The sequence below is a fragment of the Gorilla gorilla genome, chromosome 15, assembly GCF_029281585.2.
Source record: "Gorilla gorilla gorilla isolate KB3781 chromosome 15, NHGRI_mGorGor1-v2.1_pri, whole genome shotgun sequence".
In the NCBI taxonomy this organism is placed as follows: domain Eukaryota; kingdom Metazoa; phylum Chordata; class Mammalia; order Primates; family Hominidae; genus Gorilla; species Gorilla gorilla.
Window position 1 is genome coordinate 113,639,212 of NC_073239.2, and position 19,342 is coordinate 113,658,553.

The window sequence follows — 19,342 nt, forward strand, 5'->3', positions numbered from 1 at the left end:
TTTCTCCAGGGTTCTAACTATGTCCCAGAGCCTTGCATAATGCATGGAATGAGGCCAGGGAGCAGAGCGTCTATTGCTCAGTCATTAGCCATCCATTATGCCACTGGCTGAGATGTGCATCATCTTCTCTGGTCCCCAAGCTTTGACCTGCTGATGTGCAGCTGAGCCATCGCTCATCCTGACCTTAACGCCTTTCCACATCAGACAGTATGGAAGTCACTTCTGCAGGCCCTCTCAGGGGGAGGGGCAGAGGCCAACTCTTGTCCTGGCCACTCTGAGGCTTCTAGAACATAGAAAAGACTGTCTCAGGTCCTCTCTGCCTAATACCCTGTGTGGCCATTTATACCTTAATGTTCTTTCTCCAGACTTAGTGCAGCTTGCCTCTCCCCCATCATCATCCAGAAAAAGAGGGACAGACCCTATTGCTCCCAAGTCCTGCCCCATTACTTCTGAGTTTCTTCTCAATCTCCACTGTGCCTCCTGTGAGGCTCAGCCAGGTTTTAGAGGCAGGGCTGCTAGGGTTCATGTTCCCTTCTTGGGCACCTACCACGATCAACCCTCTTAATTCCCTCCTGCCCTACTCTCTCCCCAGCAAAGGAAGTTTTAATCTCTAGTGTGGTGTGGTAGGTGGAATTCTAAGATGGTACACACACCCTGCATCTCGTTTCCTTGAGTGTGGGTGGGACCTGTGAATAAGCCATTTACATACCTTTTATAGATATCACTGCCATGATTAAGTTACTCATAGGTTAGTTAGTTGGTTAGGCTAGTAACCTGCCATGATTAGTTTACTTATATGTAAAGATGAAGGGATGTTGCAGATGTAGTTAAGGTCTCTATTCAGCTGGCTGTAAATGGTTCAAAAGGAAGACTCTCCTGGTGGGCCTGACCTAATTAGGCAATCCCTTTAAAAGAGACACAGTGGGAGTTTGTGTACTGTGAGTCCCCGGAGGCCTCTCCAAGAAGCACAGGCTTTTGTTGCTTGAGTTAGGGACGTCTGAGAAATGGTAGGTGGGTTGCAGGTATTTCGAGAGGCATTCACGAAGCACCTATTATGTAACAGGCTGTGTGTTTAGACTGCAGGGCTACAGAGATGGGTGTGAGTTCACAGCCAGCAGGAGAGGAGAGTCACATAATAATAATGATCACCTTGATTGAACACATCTTACTTTATGCCAGGCTCGACTGTAAGTGCTATATATTAGCTCACTTAATTCTTCCCATGACATTGCTATGAAGGTGATATTATTATTGACATTTCATTTTCACAGATGCAAAAAACAGAAAGGTTGAGTAACTTGCCCAAAGTTATACAGTCAGATGGTAATAGATCCAGGATCGAGGCCAACTGGCTCCAAAATCCACACTCATTGCTACCATGCAAGACTGCCTCTTGGGATAGAGAATAAAAAGCATACAACTCTCCCTCCCCAAAAACAAAATAATCTGGATCCTCTTTCTTATTCTCTGGTAGGGTTGACTACACCCTTCACTTGTGTACCCATAGAATTTTGTTAAGATAAACTTAGAAATTTATATGTGTTCACAGTTTGTGGAGAAGAAGCGGGTGTATTGGTTTTGTAGCAATAATGATGTGCAGCAAATCCAAATCTCCAGGGTTTTCTAAATAAGCATTTCCTTCTCTCTGTGGGTCTTATGGCCTTCAGTTCAGATCCACTCTTGTCCCAGGATTGGGGCTGAGAATGCAATAACCACCTTGGACATGCCTTTTCCTTGCAAATGGCAGCAGCACAAGAGCACCAGGTCACGCTGTGCTCCTTAACGCCCCACCAAGAACTGTCATACCATCCTTCCACCCACGTTTCACTGGCTACAGCAAAGTCACCTGGTCAAGTCCACAGCCAATGGGGTGGGAAGTTGACTCCACTCCTAAGGAAGCCACAGTGAAGGGAGGGAAGGAAGGAAGACTGGTAAGAAAATGACAGGTGGCTTCCAGGCACTGATAGGAAGGGGTTTGAACCCAGAAGACAGGGAGAGATGAAGCTCATGCAGAGGGATGGGACCTCCCCCTGAGGGCTCGAGGAAAGTGGGTGAGGTCTGTGGCTGACACCCCTGAGCCTGTAGGTGTGGGGGCAAGAGGTGGCAGATATTCAATCTCAGGCCTCTGTTTTCCCTGCAGAGTAGTGGGTGAGTCATTCCCAGAGGGTGAGCAGAGGAGGCCACACCTCCAAAGAGTGTAGAGAGGGTTCCAAGTGCAGCTGACTCTGGGAATGTGTAAGGAGAGGAGCAGGGCCACGGCAGAGATTGCTGGGCAGTTTCAGGGCCCTACTGAAGCTGTAGAAGCTCCTGGCCTCAGGATGGAGGTTTTCTGGCCCCCACCTTCCGGAGGCTCCTTCCTTTTGAAAAACTATGACCTCTCTTCTGCCCACCACATTGACGCTGTCTCTCAGTCTGGGAATGAATAGGATGAGAGCAGTGGCAAACCATTTACAAAGGGAAGTTATGCATCTGGCCAATGGTGAAGGATTTCTTGAAGTCATTGCAAGTGATATTAGAGAACTGGTTGAACTACTGCAGAAGCCATTGGCAAAAGGAAGACCCACCTTAGAAGAGTTAGTGCTTAAAATATAATAAAAATTTAAAAAAAAAACAGAAATGTAAGAAAAAAGAAGAGTTAGTGCTTAATTACCATCATGAGTGATGATCTGATTGATGTTTTGAATGATTTCATATCAATGGATAGAGAAAAGCCTTTGAGACAATGGATTAAATCCTTGATTTTTTAAAAAATAGATTTTATTACTATACTGGGAGGCCAAACATGGAATGAAGGATGTTATAACCTGTTGTCTTGCAATTTTGTTGGAAAAATCATGCCCCCTCACCAATTTACCACTTATTCATTCTAAGAATTAATGCACAGCTGCTGTTATAATTTAAATTTTATTAACTTTATTAAAAACAAGCTTGATTTTAAGATTTTTAGCTTAACTTTTTAAAACAAAGTGCGTCTGTCACATTTTCAACCAATCGCATGTGGATTTATTCTTAGTAGAGATCTCCCATGCCCAGCCTTGAAGGATTCATTTCTTCCTCATGCTGCCTGGGAACTGCATGGCCCTGTGGCTCTTTATCCTTTTGAAAACTTGGCCCTTTGGTAATGGTCCTATTACAACAGAGTCAGCCCTCCTCTGGGCCAAGGCCATGGGAAGGGTATGTCCGGGGCCCATTGGTGGGAAGTGTTCTGTCCTGGATGGAGTTCAACCCTTTGTTGTGTGATATTACGATGACATGACATGTTCTGTGTCGTACCAAAAATAACTGCCTTGGAAATGAAGGCTTAGGACGTTACTGTTGAATTGCGTCACACCCAATATGAAATGGGCTATAATTACAGTCTGGGGAAGTCAAAATACAACCCAGCATGGGGGAATTGTTAAAGTGATTGAAACACAGAAATGAATCTGAACAGAAAGGTCTAAATCTTACCTGGGTTAGCATTATTCTTATAATAAATAATCACAATAATCCCATACATTTTATAGCTTACAAAATTCTTCTTATAGATTACTTCATTTGACTAGGTTAGGGAGAATAAATCTTAAGGTGTAATTTCTCTTGGAAATATCAATCTCTAGTCTATACTACACCTGGCTGCCTTTTTAATGGTCCCAAAGCACAGCTTCCCCATTCATTCTCCAGCTCAAAAACTTTTAAAAACTTTCTGCATCTAGAGAATAAGCTCCAAATTCCTTATCCTGGCATTCAAGACCCTCCAGTACCCTGACCCAACCTCTCCTTGCACTGTTTCTCTCAATCCTCCTTGTCAGGCATCTCACCTTCACAACTAACTGAAGCACCTGCTTCCTAGGTGCACAACCCGGTTCCTGCACTGGCACCCTTGTCCACAGAGCCACTTCCTTGTGAATGCTCTTCCCTCACCTCTTCATAGGCATGTGGCTGAGCCAACCCATCTTGCAAGACCCAGCCTCCAGACACTTCCTGAGTTCCCCTGTGAACCTGGACTTTCTGCCTTTGTGCTCTCTTAGCACTTTCTCTGATTGTCCCTGAAGACAGCCTGACCTGTAAAAGTCTAATAGCACCCCCAACTTATTTCTTGCAACTGTAAGCTCCTTGTGGGCAGGACCCAAATTTGATCCTGCTTTGTATCTCCTTCCTCTGCTATTGCGGCCCTCCCTACCCTGCCGAGTGACCAGCCCAAGAATCCACAAAACGTTTTCTGTAAATATTTCTGATAGTAAATATTTTCAGCTTTGTAGGCTATAAGGACTCTTGCAACTACTCAGTTCTGCCATTTTAGAGTAAAAGCGGCCATAGCGAAAATGTAAACAATGGGCACAGCTGTGTTCCAATAAAACTTTATCTACAAAAACATCAAGCTATCAAGCTGGATTTGGCCATGGGCTGTCGTTTGCTGACCTCTGGTTCAGCCAGTGTTTAGCAAAGGCGTTATGTAAATGTTTGTTGATTGATGGGATGGACGGGTGGGGGATGGGTGAATGGCTGACAGAAAGAACAACTTGTGAGTATTTGGAAACTGGGTTAACCCAAGTACAGAAAGTCGGAGCCCTGCTACTAACCACATAGCCACTTGCACAAGAGGGAAAAAAGAGTTGCCTGTGTTCAGGGAGCATTGCCTCGCTAAGAGGAGGATGGTCTCTGAGAAAAGCTGGAGGGGTCCCTAGGTGTGGTGGCATGGGAGGAGGGTTGGAGGGTGCAGTGAGGCCAGCCTTGTGGATCAGTGATGTGAGCAGTAGCTAGCAGAGAGCAGAAGCTTGCCATAGTCCTGCCCAGGATGCTGCGCCACTTAGTTCACTGTTTTGTCACCCCATTGAGTAAGGAGGCTGGCGTCCTGGGGTTGACGCCTCCATGGAGTTGATATGGTTTGGGCAGTGTGGACCTTCTCAACTAGTATTGTTTCTTGTCTGCCTTTAGTTGGCCCAAAGCCAAGACAGTGGCCTCCATCATCCAGAGAACCAGGCAGGTAGGTCCTGAGTAGCCTCTCCAGTGTGGCCAACATCGTCCTGTGCCATAAAACCTGGAGCCTGGCACCTGTCCCCCTGAGGAGGACACCTGACATCCATGTAACCCTTTATTGTCCACACAGGGCTCTCTGTGTCTCACCCCACTTGATCCCTCCTCCGACCAGCAGTTATTATTACTGTTCCCATTTGCCCTGGAAAGAAACAGGCTTGGAGAGTGTATGCAGATTTTGCTCAGGACCACAAAAGGTGGCTCTGTCTTCTCTCCAAGCAGAGAAGAAGGTGGCTCTCAGGCAGCCCATCTCCAGCCTGGGGCTCCCTGACACCAGCTTTCCTGCCCCGAGGTGGGGCTCGTCCCTTGCAGACACTGCTGTGTTGTATTTGGTTTGAGTCCCTCTGTCACCACGGCACACAGGTATGTTCACCAGCTTTCCGCAGGATTTGCAGAAACCCTCGCCTTTAGGAAAACTGTTTGCCAAGGGAGCCCCTTTCAAAGGGCCGTGACAGGCACAGTCGAGGATTTAAACTGGGACCCACATCGGAAGGACGGGCTATGAACTGCTGGGGCTGATACAAGGACAGGTGCAACATGGAACTGATGACCCACCAGACATTTAACCATCCACATATTTCCAAGCTGAAAGTGGAGAATTTTTCCAGCTTTCCCAGGTAATTAATGATCTGGTGATCATCTGAATTTCCCTCTCCTCCTTCTGTATAACGATGCAGGCAAAAGGAAAACAATAACCACATTTCTTAAAAAGAAATAATATAATAGTGATAGAGTGGTGGTATAATCTCTCATCCATGGTTCTTTGGATAAAAATGCTTCCTTGGACAGAAATATAATTCTCTGTAATAACACCCATGATTTTTTTCCATACACCTGGAGAGCTAGGGGAGAACTTTAAGAAGTTGACATGGAACACAAAGTTTGATTTTTGTAATCTGTCAGATGGGCAAGTTCAGGACCAAACCATTTAAGAACATTGGGGAAATAACTTGAAATATAATGATCCATTCAATACTTTTATCTTTCTTTTTTAAGAGGTGAGATCTTGCTATGTTGCCCAGTTTGGAGTGCAGTGATTATTCACAGGCGAGATCATAGCTCACTGAGGCCTCGAACTCCTAGGCTCAAGCGATCCTCCTGCCTCAGCCTCCTGAGTAGCTGGGACTAGAGGTGCATGCCACCACACCCGGCTCTATACTTTTACAAATAAAACAGGCCAGGAGTGGTGGCTCACGCCTGTAATCCAAACACTTTGGGAAGCTAAGGTGGGAGGATTGTTTGATCCCTGGAGTTTGAAACCAGCCTGGGCAACACACTGAGACTCCATCTCTATAAAAAATACAAAAATTAACCAGGCATGGTGGCACACACCTATAGTTCCAGCTACTCGGGAGGCTGAGGCAGGAGGATCATCAGAGCCTGGGGAAGTTGAAGCTGCAGTGAGCCGTGATTGCACCGCTGCACTCTAGCCTGGGTGACAGCGTGAGACCCTGTCTCAAAAAACAAAAAATAAATAAAATAAAGGATCTTGAGATCCTCTTCATCTTTCTAATTTTTTCCTTTTAATGGACAAGAGAAAAAAAATGATCAAATTATGACATGAAACAAAAAGGAACCCAAATATGGGGTAATACGCCATTTCCTTCCATGATTCTAAGAGGGGCAATAAAAACATCCACTTGGGAAGGGAGGCCCCACTCCTTTCCTCTCTTTGCCAAGGTTTCTGCTTGTCCCTGGATCACTTCTTTTACTTCTTAAGCCTCACTTCTCTTTCCTGTCTCTACCTCCTCCTTCAGCGTTTAAAGCTCTGCCTCCCCACTCTCTCAACATTTTAAAAATTCTTAATGATGCAACCTGAAGTTGCCATGGCAACTAATTTCCTTGCTGAGGCAGAGGTAGAGGCCTGTGATCGGCCTGCCATTGAAATCTCCAATAATTTTCCTTTTCTTTCAAAATTAAGTAGGGCATCTCAAGTGTTCCACTGTGGTTTTCCCTGCCCCCAAAGAATCAGACTCCCATGCACTGAAATATCCAGTTATTGCATTTCCCTGGTATCTTTTATGACTTCCTTCTTCACTGGCATACACACTATCCCTCTGGAAAAATAACAACAACACAATCTTTGTTATTTCTCTTTTGTCAGTATGAGAAATGGTTCTGATGAAGTCTAATGACATTTGATGGGTTTTCCCTCCTCTCTCTCTCTGTCTTCTTAAAAATTGCCTTTAGTTTCCCATTCTTAAAAACAAGTTTCTTTCTCCTTGAATCTTGAGGACAGCTTTGTAAATAGCACTTCCATGCACAAAACTATTTGAGCCCAAGAGGCTGCACTGGTGTCACCATGTGGACTTGCCCGGGAGCTGTGCCTACCTCCTCTGTGTGCCTGAGTGGTTCTCAGTACAGGTGGGGCTGGGCGCCTTCTCTCAGGATGCCACTATTCCTGTAGCACCTTGAACTAGCCCCATCTTTCTGCCCTTCCTGCTTCCCATCAGTTCCTCCAGCCAGGGACATCCAGCTCCTTCCTGTAGCAGGCCACTGAGTCTGCTCTCCCCAAAGTCCAGTAACTCTGTAACACAATGTCAGTGTGGCATGCTTCCTGCCTCAGTTTCCACGGAGAGACCTGTCATTAAAGTGAGCAGGAGAATCTACAAAGGAAACAAGGAAAAATCAGTTCTGTGGTTCTGGGGCCCTCAACCAGGTCCAGAATATTTAAAAAGGAGTCAGAGTGTGGAGCAGGGAAGGGTTTTGCACAGAGGCCATCTCTGGGCAAGTTGGACTGTGCGGAGGAGGGGGAAGGTGGAGAAGCAGGGGGCGTTTACCGTGGCTCTTCCCACTGCTAGCTGATGAGTCCAGTGAATACTTTTCAGTTATTCTCTTGACCTCCCTAGGCCCAGGACACTGTTATTACTTCCTTCTTTTTGAATTCTTTCCTTCTTTGGCTTTTACAATAGCAGTCTCTCTGGGATTCCCTGCTACCCCTCCAACTATTCGTTCTCAGGACCTTCCCAGTCATCCTCTGACACTGACATTTGCCAGGGTTACAGACTCAGTTGCTGCTTCTTTCCTGCCCCCCTCCCCCACTCTCTGCGCCATCTCATTGTACCATCTGTACAACTATCCCAAATGTGCATTCCAATCCAAAGCTCCCTTCTAAACAAACTCTACACCCATGCAACTGGCTCCTGAAAGTCACATTGGGCTGTCCCACAGACCCTCCAACTAAATAGGTCCCAAACATAACTCAACATTTTGCCCTCACACTCTTCCTTTGGTCTTATAAACATGGTAAGTTGTATTATCATCCACACAGGCCAGAAACCTGGGAGGCAGCTTTAAATCTTCTCTCCCACAAGCTCTGTGGTCGACCAGTTACCAGGGCCGTCAGGGTTCCATGTGAAGAGCCCCCTGGGCTATGCCCAGCAGGGCTCACCACCCCTTGGATGGCCCCCTATAGCAGCCTCCCCTTCATGGCACCACCTGCCACCCGTCCTGCCCTCTCTGCCCCAGAGGAGCTGTTTCTCCAATGCAAACATATCTGGGACAGGACCCTGCTCAAAGCAAACCATCCTTGCCTTGAGAATGCAAGTCCAAGTCCCTATTATGTCCTTCAGGGTTTGCAGAGATTTCAAGGGTCAGCGCAGGGCAGGGAATGCCTCCAGGCTGAAAGGAAATAGGAACAAAGACCAGAGCTATTGTGAAAGTCATGTTATTGTCCCTTCCTCACACATGATGAAGCAAAGAGGGGGTCTCTGCAGTATACTCGCAGTGCACTGGGGCAGAGCCAGGACGTGAACTTGAGCCTTCTGAGTCCTCTGCTTTTCCTGGAGGACTAGGACTCGTTGCTGCAGGCAGGGGCCTTGGAGTCTTTTTTTCCTCTGTCCCTCAGACCCATGGATACAGCCCACAAACCATGACAGTGTGACCGTCTCTTGCCACTTGGCTGGCTTGGTTATTCAGTTCCCATTTGTTGGTGCACCTGCTCGGGGCCAGATCCTATGCCAAGTGCTGGGATGTGGAAACAAGTAAGAAACTCTCTCTGTCCTCCAATAGCTCCCAGTCCTAGGGAGTGTTTGGGAGCTGGATGCTGGATCAGACCCCTATGAAACAATGGTGGAATCAGGGGAACCTCTTAACTTTTCTAGCTACCAGTTCAGCCTCTGTGAGATGAAGGGAATTATATTTTCCTATGGCTGAGCTTGGGAGCTACACAGGCCTGGGTCAATTCCTGGCACCCCCACTTAGTAACTGTGACCCTGGTCACATTGCATAACTACACAATCTTTGTTTCCTTACCTGCAAAATGGAAACAGTCAGAATCTCCACCTTACAGGACTATGGCAATAGTCAGATGAGCTGATGCATGAAAAATACTCACTGCAGCAACCTAACCTCCAGTGAGCACTTGGGATACCTGAAGGAGCGAACTTAGAAGGGGAGTTGGTCAGGAAAGGTGTGCTGGGGAAATGAATGGCTTAAGTTAACGTGTGGGGATAAGAAACAGCGAGGGAGTGTACACTGTTGCTGGGAATGTGAGTTAGGGTTGCCATGATAGACAACAGTGTAGCAGTTCTCACAAAATTACCATATGACCCAGCAATCCCTGTTGGTTAGATACAAAGGAACTGAAATCAGCACCATGTAGAGATATGTGCACTCCCATATTCAATACAGCTTTATTTACAATAACTGGGATACAGAAACAAAATATCCATGTCTCAGACAAATGGATATACACTATGTGTCTTAGTCTGTTTTGTGCTGCTGTAACAGAATACCTGAGACTAGGTAACTTGTAAAGAAAAGCTTATTCTCTCACAGTTCTGGAGGCTGGGAAGTCCAAGATCAGGGCACCTACATCTGGGAGGGCCTTGCTGTGTCCTCACATGGTGGGAGGCCAAAGAGCAAGATAGTACCCAGCTCTCTCTGTCAAGCCTCTTTATAAGGGCACCGATCCTATACATGAGGGAGGAGCCCTCATACCCTAATCACCTCTTAAACCCTTACCTCTTAATATTATGACATTGGCAACACCTGAATTTTGGAGGGGACATATTCAAACCATAGCACAATGGAATATTGTTTAGCCTTTAAAAAAGAGATCCTGCCATTTGTGACAATATGAATGAACCTGGAAGATATTATGCTAAGTAAAATAAGCCAGACACAGAAAGAAAAATACTGCATGATTTCACATGTATTTGGAATCTGAAAAAACAAACTCATGGTGGGTACTGGGGAGAGGAATGGGAAGATGTAGGTCAAAGGATACGAAGCTTCAGTTACGTAGGATGAGTAAGTGCAGAGATATAATGTATAACATGAGGACTGGAGTTTAATAATATTGTATTGTATACTGGACGTTTTTTAAGAGTAGAATTTAGGTACTCTTACCACACACACACACATATGAGGTGACTATGTGAGATGATGGACATGTTAATTTGCTTGAGTGTGGTATCATTTCACTATGCATGTGTATATCCAAACATCATGTTGTACCCCTTAACTATATACAATAAAAAATAGCAAGAGGGAGTGTGTGTGTGTGTGTGTGTGTGTGTGTGGTGTATACTGTGTGTGTATATGGAGTGTTTGTGGGTGTGTGTGTGTGATTTTGTCATATGTGCATAGTGGTGAGAGATGAGGCTGGAGAAGGAGGCTTAAGGGTGGACTTAGGTAACCAAAGATGACCTTAGGCCTCGTTAGGTGGTTTTGGCTGTAACCTGAGGGGCCCTGGGAGCCACTGGAAAGTTGGTTGCAGGTAAGGTGATGTGTGGCCTGGTCCCTCCAGCAGGCAGGACTGCGGGGGATAGCCTGCAGGGGTGAGCCAGGGAGAAGAAAGGATGGCCAGGAGCTGTCTGTGGAGCCCCAGGGGTAGAGGCAGGCCACGGACCAACTGGCGTAGAGAGTGTCTGGATGACTCCCATGGAGCCACCAAGCGAATACCTCTGAGCCCCCGGTGGGCAGGTGTGCGCTTGTTGCGGGCATCAGGACACAAATAAGCCCAGCCTCGTCGCTGTCATGTCCCTGAGATCTGAGACGAGTACACAGCTCTCTCCACAGATTCTTGATTTCTGATTTTCAGGCCTGTGATTTGGCAGCTTGGAATCACTATTATTTAGCACCTAAAATAAGTAGTCCCTGACACATAGTAGACACTCAATAAATATTTGGGAAAAGAATGCATGATTTCTGGGTGCATTTCCCACCTTTGTTCAAATGGCAGAAGTATTCATGTCTTGATTTAAAGCAGAAAGTGTCCTGAATTAAGGCCTTGGCCTGGCCCTGCATACAAGCTCTGAGTGTCTTCAGCTGACAAACCTTTCCAGCCTCAGTTTCCTTCTGGGTCCTGCTGCCCTCTTCCCCTTGCACCAAGGTTAAAGGAGAGAACAGATGCGGTGCTGTTTTTGCAAACGGCAGAGGCTAAGAGATCTTTGCTACAGTTTGCTCCATGAGCAGCTGGAGCAGTGGAGGGGACAGGACAGAATCCATCCCCACTAGCCTCAGGGCTATGCCAAGGGAGACTGCATTCCAGGACAACAGCAGGGCTCTTCTGCACTTTCTATTTTGTCTGCACCCGGGAGGTATTAGGTAACTCCGTGAAACCTAAGTGCCTTAAGGGATTAGAGAAATTCAATTAAATTCAGATAACCTTCACACTCATCATCCAATTTGCACATACCAAACCAAACAGACCCCCAAATCATCTCAAGTTCACCCAGCACTATCTCTCTTCTCTTTGTATTCCTCCTACTATCTACTGAGATAAATGGAGGTCCATGAGGAAAATTCCTCCCTTTGAGCCTTTTCAGACCTCCTAAGCAAAAATGACTTATCCAGCATCATTGGAGGTTAAAGAATGGCTCAAAGCCTTGAATGGAAACAGAAAGTGTATCTATTTACTTGGAGAGTTTCCTCTCCAACTCCTTCACATTAGGCATCAATAGCGCTGGTGGAACAATGCCTGCAACCCACCTGGCGGAGGAGCTCCAAAGCAGAAGGCAATGTGATTGACTGCGAGTCAAGGTCTCCCTGTGATGGAAGGAGAACACTCGGTAGCGATGATAAAGCACTCGGAAAGTAATGATGTACTTAAATGTACATATGAAGCACTTTTGATGTTTCTTCTTTTGACAAAGAGAAAACTGAAGTGGGCAGCTTTGGTGAAACGAACACTTCTGTCCCTAACTTATGCTGAGTGGTTGATCTAGGAATGTGAGCACTGTCAACAAAGGCATTATCACCAACAAAGGATTCTTTTAGAGGCTGAGAAGCAGGCCTTTGCCTCTGTTGCTTTATCTTTGCCTGTGAAAACATTTCTGTTAACATGCTGCTGGAAGAGAGAGGTACTCCACCAGTGTCTGCAGGAGACGGACATTTGGAGCAAAACTTGTACATCAAGGAGGTGAGACAGTATGGCGGTGAGGGAAAAACATGCTAGATTCCTTTCCAGGAGAGATGGGGTCTATTTCAGGCATCTAAGTTAGCAGACAGCAACCTAAGGAGCCCCCCAAGGAAAGAGATGTATTGGTTAGCTATTGCTACAAAATGCTGCATAACAAACCACCCCAAAACTCAGTAGTCTCAAACATCACTTATTCTTACCAATCTGCAGGTTGTCTGGGCTCAGATAGCAGCTCTGCTTCACACTTGGATCTGGTGGTGCTTGGTGGGGCATCTCTGCTCTATGCGTATCTCCTTTCTGCTCTCAGGCTAAGAGACAGCAGCTACCCAGGTGAAAGGTTTCTTACAGGAATGGCAGAAGCTCAAGATAACAAGGTCTCCTAAGGTTTAGGTCTGGAAATGTCCAGCTTACTCCTGCCCATATGCCACTGCCAAGGAAGTCACACCACTAAGCCCAAAGTCAGGAGGTAGGGAAAAGTGCTTTGTCTACAACAAGGCCATCTCAAGCTTGTGAGTGCAGGGAAAGGTGAGGAATTGGGGCCAATCATTTAATCTGCCTCAGGAAATGGCATCTGCTGAGCATCCACCATGTCCCATTCACATATGCGGGTCTGTGATACATACTTTCTCATTTGTTTTTCTCAGCAATTCTGGAAAATAGGCATTACTATTTCCACAGATGAGATTTGACAAAGGAAAGTAACTTGAAGAAGCTTACACAGCAGCATTGGGATTAGTACTTAGGTCAGCCTGATTCCAAAACCTAGACTTTTCCTGGCCATGCCACTGACCCATGCTGGGATTTTTCCTTTGGCAAATAGGACTGAAATCCCATTTTTGCCTCCCTTCACAAGCTTGTGTGAAGCTCAAACAAGATAATGTATAGAAAATTGCTTTTGAATCTCAAAGCACCATATAAATGTAAGTCTATATTGTTTAATATTATCCAAACTTTCACTGTGATTAGTATAGAATTTGAGTGAGGCTACCTCAGTCCCAGTCCCAATTAACTTCATGAGTAATCCTGGTCATGTCCTCTTTCCTTGGTCTACCCCACTCTTTTCATTTTGAAGAGGGGATATGAATTATAGTATTAAATAGTGATGTTTTGGATGGCCATGGGCAAAAGGGATGGGATGGTTGACTTTGGGCACCTCTTGCCTCAGGCCTGACCTCGCCATTGGCTATTCCATTGGCTGGTGGAGTTGCGATCCCCCGGCCTAGCCTCTGACTCTCTGCTCTGCCATTCTCCTTAGAGCCTGTGTCCTTTTGCCCATTGGCATCTTCCTGGCTTGTTCTGACCTCTAGGATCGGTAAACAGCCTCCATTGAACTGATTAACATAACTAGCCTTATTTTGCCTTGACCACATTGCTTCCTGGGCTCCACCCTTCCTCTGGCTTCTCCCAGGATGTTTCTTAAAAGTTCCCAGCTGGGAAGTAAACCAGTCTCAGAAAGTGGGCTGTCCAGGGACTACAGGTAAGTAGGAGTTCTGGCTGGAAGAAAGGGAAAGCGGGCAGAAAGAAGAGTAGAGACTGCCTAAGAAAGATGAGTAAATGAACCCTTTGTGAAAAGACTGAGTGTTAAGAGGACCATGAATTGCATCAATATTTTTAGTGGGCATATCATCTCCAGAGAGTTGTCCAGACCATTTGTGAATCCACCTTTCCATCTATCCATCACGTAAACATCAAACATCCATCCATCCGTCCGTCCGTCTGTCCGTCTGTCCATCCATCCATCCATCCGTCCATCCACATATTCACCCTTGCAACCAACATTTCTTTAGCACTGATCATAAGGCATACAATGAGTAAATAAAGGCAGTAAAAGGGTGAAGTTTTCAGAATGCCTACTATATACAAAGTGCTTTACATAAAATGTCCAGTTTAATTCTCACAGCAACCCTAAGATTATGTGTAGTTTGACAACAGTGAAAATGAGATTCAGAGAAGTCTGTCACTTGCCCAAGGTCACACAGTTGTCAAAGACAAAGCCATAATTCAAATCCAGTCCCTCTGACTCTCAAAGCCCTCTTCCTTCCAAGTACTGGTCCATCTGCACTCCTTAAGTTTGTTTCACTAGATGGGCACATGCCGCTGTAAGTCCTAACCATTTCTTGGTATGAAAATCCCATCATGGCCCTTGGCCATGACACCCAAGGAAGCCTGTGCTGCAAATTACAAGCTGGAATTTGCCCCACAACACTGCATCTCTGATTGCTAGAGAGAGCAGAAGAGTGACGAGAGCTGGGACAGATGAAGAAGTTTCTTGGTTGCTCATGGTGCCATGTTGACGAGCCTCTTGCTAGAGCATCACCCGCACTTTGTGCTCCTTACCAGGCTTCTGGCTGCCGCTAAGAGGACCATTGTTACTTCTGGATGGCTGCAGTGTCTTCCTGAGCCCCCAGAAACAGCCTGCTTGGGATGGGAATATTATCTTGAGGTCACATAGCCAGAGAAAGTTTGAGTTAGAGGAGACCTGAGCTCTCACCTTGTCCAGATGGCAAAACTGAGCCTGGAAAGGGTAGCAGAAGCTTCACGTGTCCACTAAAGTTCACTTGTCCACTTCATCCCCTGTGATCACTTGATCATTTTCTGGCCCACAGGCTGCTGATGTGTCTCCACTCCCAGCAGCCTGCCGTAGGTCTTTGTGCTAGAGGACTTTCTTCAGCACATGTTCATGAAGGCCTGGCCATGCTTGGGAACTGGGTTGATGTTCTGCAGAGGCCATCCCTTCTCCAGTGATGGACTGGTACAGAGGTATGAATGCTGCAGCTCCCTTACCCTGACTGGGACAACTCTCAGGTCGGGGCACTGAGCCGCAGTTGACCTCCATGGAACTTTGTTCGATGCCAATTCCTTGTTGGCCTCCTTCCCTCCCCTGTTCCACCTCCTCGTCCCCCTACCTGATTTTCCTGGAACACTTCCTCATTGATTATTTCACAGGAATCCTCATTTCAGGAGCTGCTTCTGAGGAACTCATTTTAAGTCAGAGAGGCAGAGTGGTCTCAAGGAGAACCAGCTGAGAATCTTGCACCACGCAGAGCCAAGCTCCGGGTTTTCAACTCTCCGAGTTTTCTCTGGGTCATATAACAGTGAAATTGGTTGCTGCTTCTACTCCTACAGCCTTCCATGATAGCTGCACCCGGAGTTATCAGCGGTTCAAACCCAAAAAGCTGATTTATCACTCACACTACAATCTAATGCAGGTGTTCCTGGCCAGTCAGCCACCCTGTGTTCACTGCGCCCCTTCCATCTTGTGTTCCTGTGTCTTGGGGTGCTCTTCTGTTCAGCCAGTGGATGTGGAAAGAGCTTGCAGGAGCATGTGGAAGGGTGTTATGTGCTGGGCCCAGACGTGGTGCCCATCCCTTCAGCCTGCATTTCCTCGGCCAGAACCCAGTCTTGTGGCCACACCTAACAAAGAGGCCGGAGCATCTCATTAGCTGTGTGTCCCTGTGGAAAAGGAGAGGAGTTTCAATGAACACACACTGTAATCTCTACCACAGGCAAGTGACTTAACCTCTCTGACCTGGTTCTGCTGTAAGTGGGGAGCCATAACACCCCCTTCCTCTGGTGGTGTGAGGTTGCCTGTGCCAAGACATAGCATGAGCTTCCACAGGAACTGCATACAGTAAGCGCATGGGACACGTTGACTCTCATTTCCTTCTTAAATTGTTGTTTTCAAATCTGGGCTCAGCACCACTGCATGGGGACAAAAACTATTAGTGCCCTTGGCAGCATCTCATAAAAACCTCCACTCTCCAGCCCAAAAGGAAGCCCCACGGCCTCCTCTTCCAGATCCCACAAGTTGTCTGAGAGCTGAGGTCTTTCATCCTCCCCTGCCTAAAAGCATGAGATAGAAACACAACATACGAAAGGGCACCGTGAAGCGTACATTAACCTCCGACCTCGTTAGAAGCCGCGTGCTCAAGGCCTGTTGGTGTCTCCGCATCACAGCCGGTCCCCTGCGCCCCTCATAGGTGTTGTCATTGTCATTCAAAATACCTGGGAAAATGTACTTTATTGAATCTGTTTCCACGTTGAATGCAAACATGCAAGTCTGCTTCTTTCAGCAGAAATGCTCTCAGAGTTCTTTTTTTCCCCCTCATCAAATTCCTCCTTCCTTAAATAAAAGACTCCTTTTTTTCCACCCTTGGCAGTGTTGTTCAGCAGGTGGTATTATATGGATGTTTTTCTACAGTGGAGGCCTTCAGTGACCCTCATCTTAAGGAACTGCTTAAGCATTCAATAATAGCCCATACAGTGGCTCTCTAAAAATAAACATCTGCTTAGAAAGAATTTAACCTGAGGACACACTTTAGAGGAGAGGGCATCCTTAATGGACTTTTAGTGCAGAGCCGAAAAGGAGTCCATTGCAGCTGAAAACTGCCGGCTTCTCGTCGTCATGATACCCGGGATGTTGTTAACTACTGGGCCAGGTGGGCTCAGGGAGTGGAGGTGACGGCGGCCTGCCGAGGGCGAGAGCCGGGGAGAGAAGGCGCTTCCTGCCTGGTTCCTTTGTTAGTCTGCGGACCAGCCTTTCTGCTCACATGAAGAGGAACGAAGGGGAGAGGAAGCGCCCTGGGTGTGACATGAGGACAGCCGTGGGCTGCAGCCGGCCTGGCGTCCTGTTCTGGTTTTGCCACGTCCTGCTTGGGTGACCCGTGGCAAGCTGTCTACCTTCTGAGCTTCACGTCTGCATCAGAAAACTGGAGCTGGGAAACCTCTCTCAGAGTGGCTGTGAGGATTAGAGACTGCATCTGGGAAACTCCAGCGTGGGGCCTGGCAAATCACGAACATTCGATAATACAGTGGGTGTGGTCACCAGATCCCCGAGCTGCAGAGGAAAGGAAGCGGCATTGCTGGTGCAGCTCGAAAAAAGATGAAACTCATGTGTCAAATCCCAGCAAGCAGAATGGGGGAACACCCAGGGCATGGTTTGGAAAGTCCCCGACATTGCGTAGGGGGTTATGTGAGGCAAATTCAAATAACGGATCATGCAAGTGTCATCTCAGGCTCTCCCCACGACAGCCCCATGAGAAAGGTCTCATGATCCCATTTTACAGGTGAGGAGACTGTGGCTCAGAGCTGTGCGTATGCCACCCAGCCTGCAGGGGGGGCCAGAGTTCAGTCTCAGAACTGGGCTCTTTCTACCCAGCAATTCTACTTCCCTTAGTGTCTGCCTTAGAATTTCTCCCCCAGAAGACGCAACCTACTACTCTTCAGTATAGATTCCACCATTTTCCATTGCACAAAGTGCCTGGTATGGAGGTACAGGTAGGAGAGAGTGGCTAAGGTAAAGTTTCTGCACAGCTGCGGAGCTCCTTGCAATGGCATGGATCATGAGTTAGGGAGGACCAGATAATAACAGGTAATGGTGAGGATGTGGAGAAATCACAACCCCATACATTGCTGGTGGACATGTCAAATAGCACAGCCACATTGGAAAGAGCCTGACAGTTTCCCAAATAGTAAACTGTAGACTTACCATATGACCTAGCAATTCTGCTCCTAGGTACATACCCAAGAGAAATGAAAACATGTGCCCATGCAAAAACTTGTACAGAAATGCTCATAGCAGCATTGTTCATAATAGCCAAAAGGCAGAAACAACCCAAATGTCTAACAATGGGTGAATGGGTACACAAAGTGTGGTCTATCCACGCAGTAGAATACTATTCAGCTATAAGAAGGAACAAAGCACTGACACATACTACCATGTGGAGGAACCTTGGAAACACTGTGCTAAGTGAAAGAAGCCAGACATCAAAGACAACGTAGCACATGGTTCCATTTATAAGACATGTCCAGAATAGGCAAATCTATAGAGACAGAAAGTAGGTTCGTAGTTCCTTAGGTCTGGGGAGATGGGGGAATGAGGAGGGAAGCTAAAAGGGGGTACATTATTTTATTTTCATTTATTTATAGTTTTGAGATGGAGCTTGCTCTGTCACTCAGGCTGGAGTGCAGTGGCTTAATCTCTACTCACTGCAACCTCTGCCTCCTGGGTTCAAGCAATTCTCATGCCTCAGCCTCCTGAGTAGCTGGGATTACAGGCCTGCGCCACCATGCCTGGGTAATTTTTGTTTATTTAGTGCAGACAGGTTTCACCAGGTTGGCCAGGCTGGTCTCGAACTCCTGACGCCAAGTGATCTGCCCACATCGGCCTCCCAAAGTGCTGGGAGCCACTGCGCCCGTCCCAGGGTTTATTTTTGAGGTGATGAAAATGTTCAGAATTGGCTGTGGCAATGTTTGCACATAGCTGTGAATATATTAAAAACCACTGAGGCCAGGCATGGTGGCATATGCCTGTAATCCCAACACTTCAGGAGGCCGAGGCAGGAGGATCCCTTGAGCCCGGGAGTTCGAGGCTGTACTGAGCTATGATGACACCACTGCACTCCAGCCTGGGCCACAGAGCAAGACCCTGTTTATAAAAATAAATAAATAATAAGACAGTAAAAACCATTGAATCGAACACTTTAAATGGGTGAATTGTATGGTATGTGATTATGTCTTAATATAGCTGTTATTTGAGGAAAAAAGAGTTGTAGGGGGTGGGTGCCTAAAAAAAGAAAATAGGGTGCCATTTTTAGAAGATTAGAGAACAGATGCTGGGCAGGGAAAAACGGTCAGTGCTCACTTTTACGCGACTGATAGATGAAGCGCTCTCATGTGTAGAGGCGCCTCGCCTGTGCCTGCTGGTGGCAGACTTCAGCAAACATGAGTTTCTTTTCCTTTCCCTCCTCCTTGAATACCTTTGTGTAGACCCCTAGTCTCAATGGACTTACCAAGCGGAACAGTTTCCTCCCTGCTTTGAGGTGGGAAAGAAAACTGTTATAAGCCAGTATTTCTAAACGAGAGGAAGCAGATGGAAAGGCACCCATAGTCAAGGAATATAGGGCTGTGCTTGGTGACATAGAAGGTCACTGGCATCTTTTGGAGTGTGCTGTGTGCTGG

General features: G+C 46.7%; 1 long non-coding RNA gene across 1 annotated transcript in view; it reads left to right on the forward strand.

Moving 5' to 3' along the window:
• Positions 1–19,342, forward strand: part of LOC129526722 (uncharacterized) — a 70,492-nt gene that overhangs the window by 18,162 nt on the left and 32,988 nt on the right. The window lies entirely within an intron of this gene.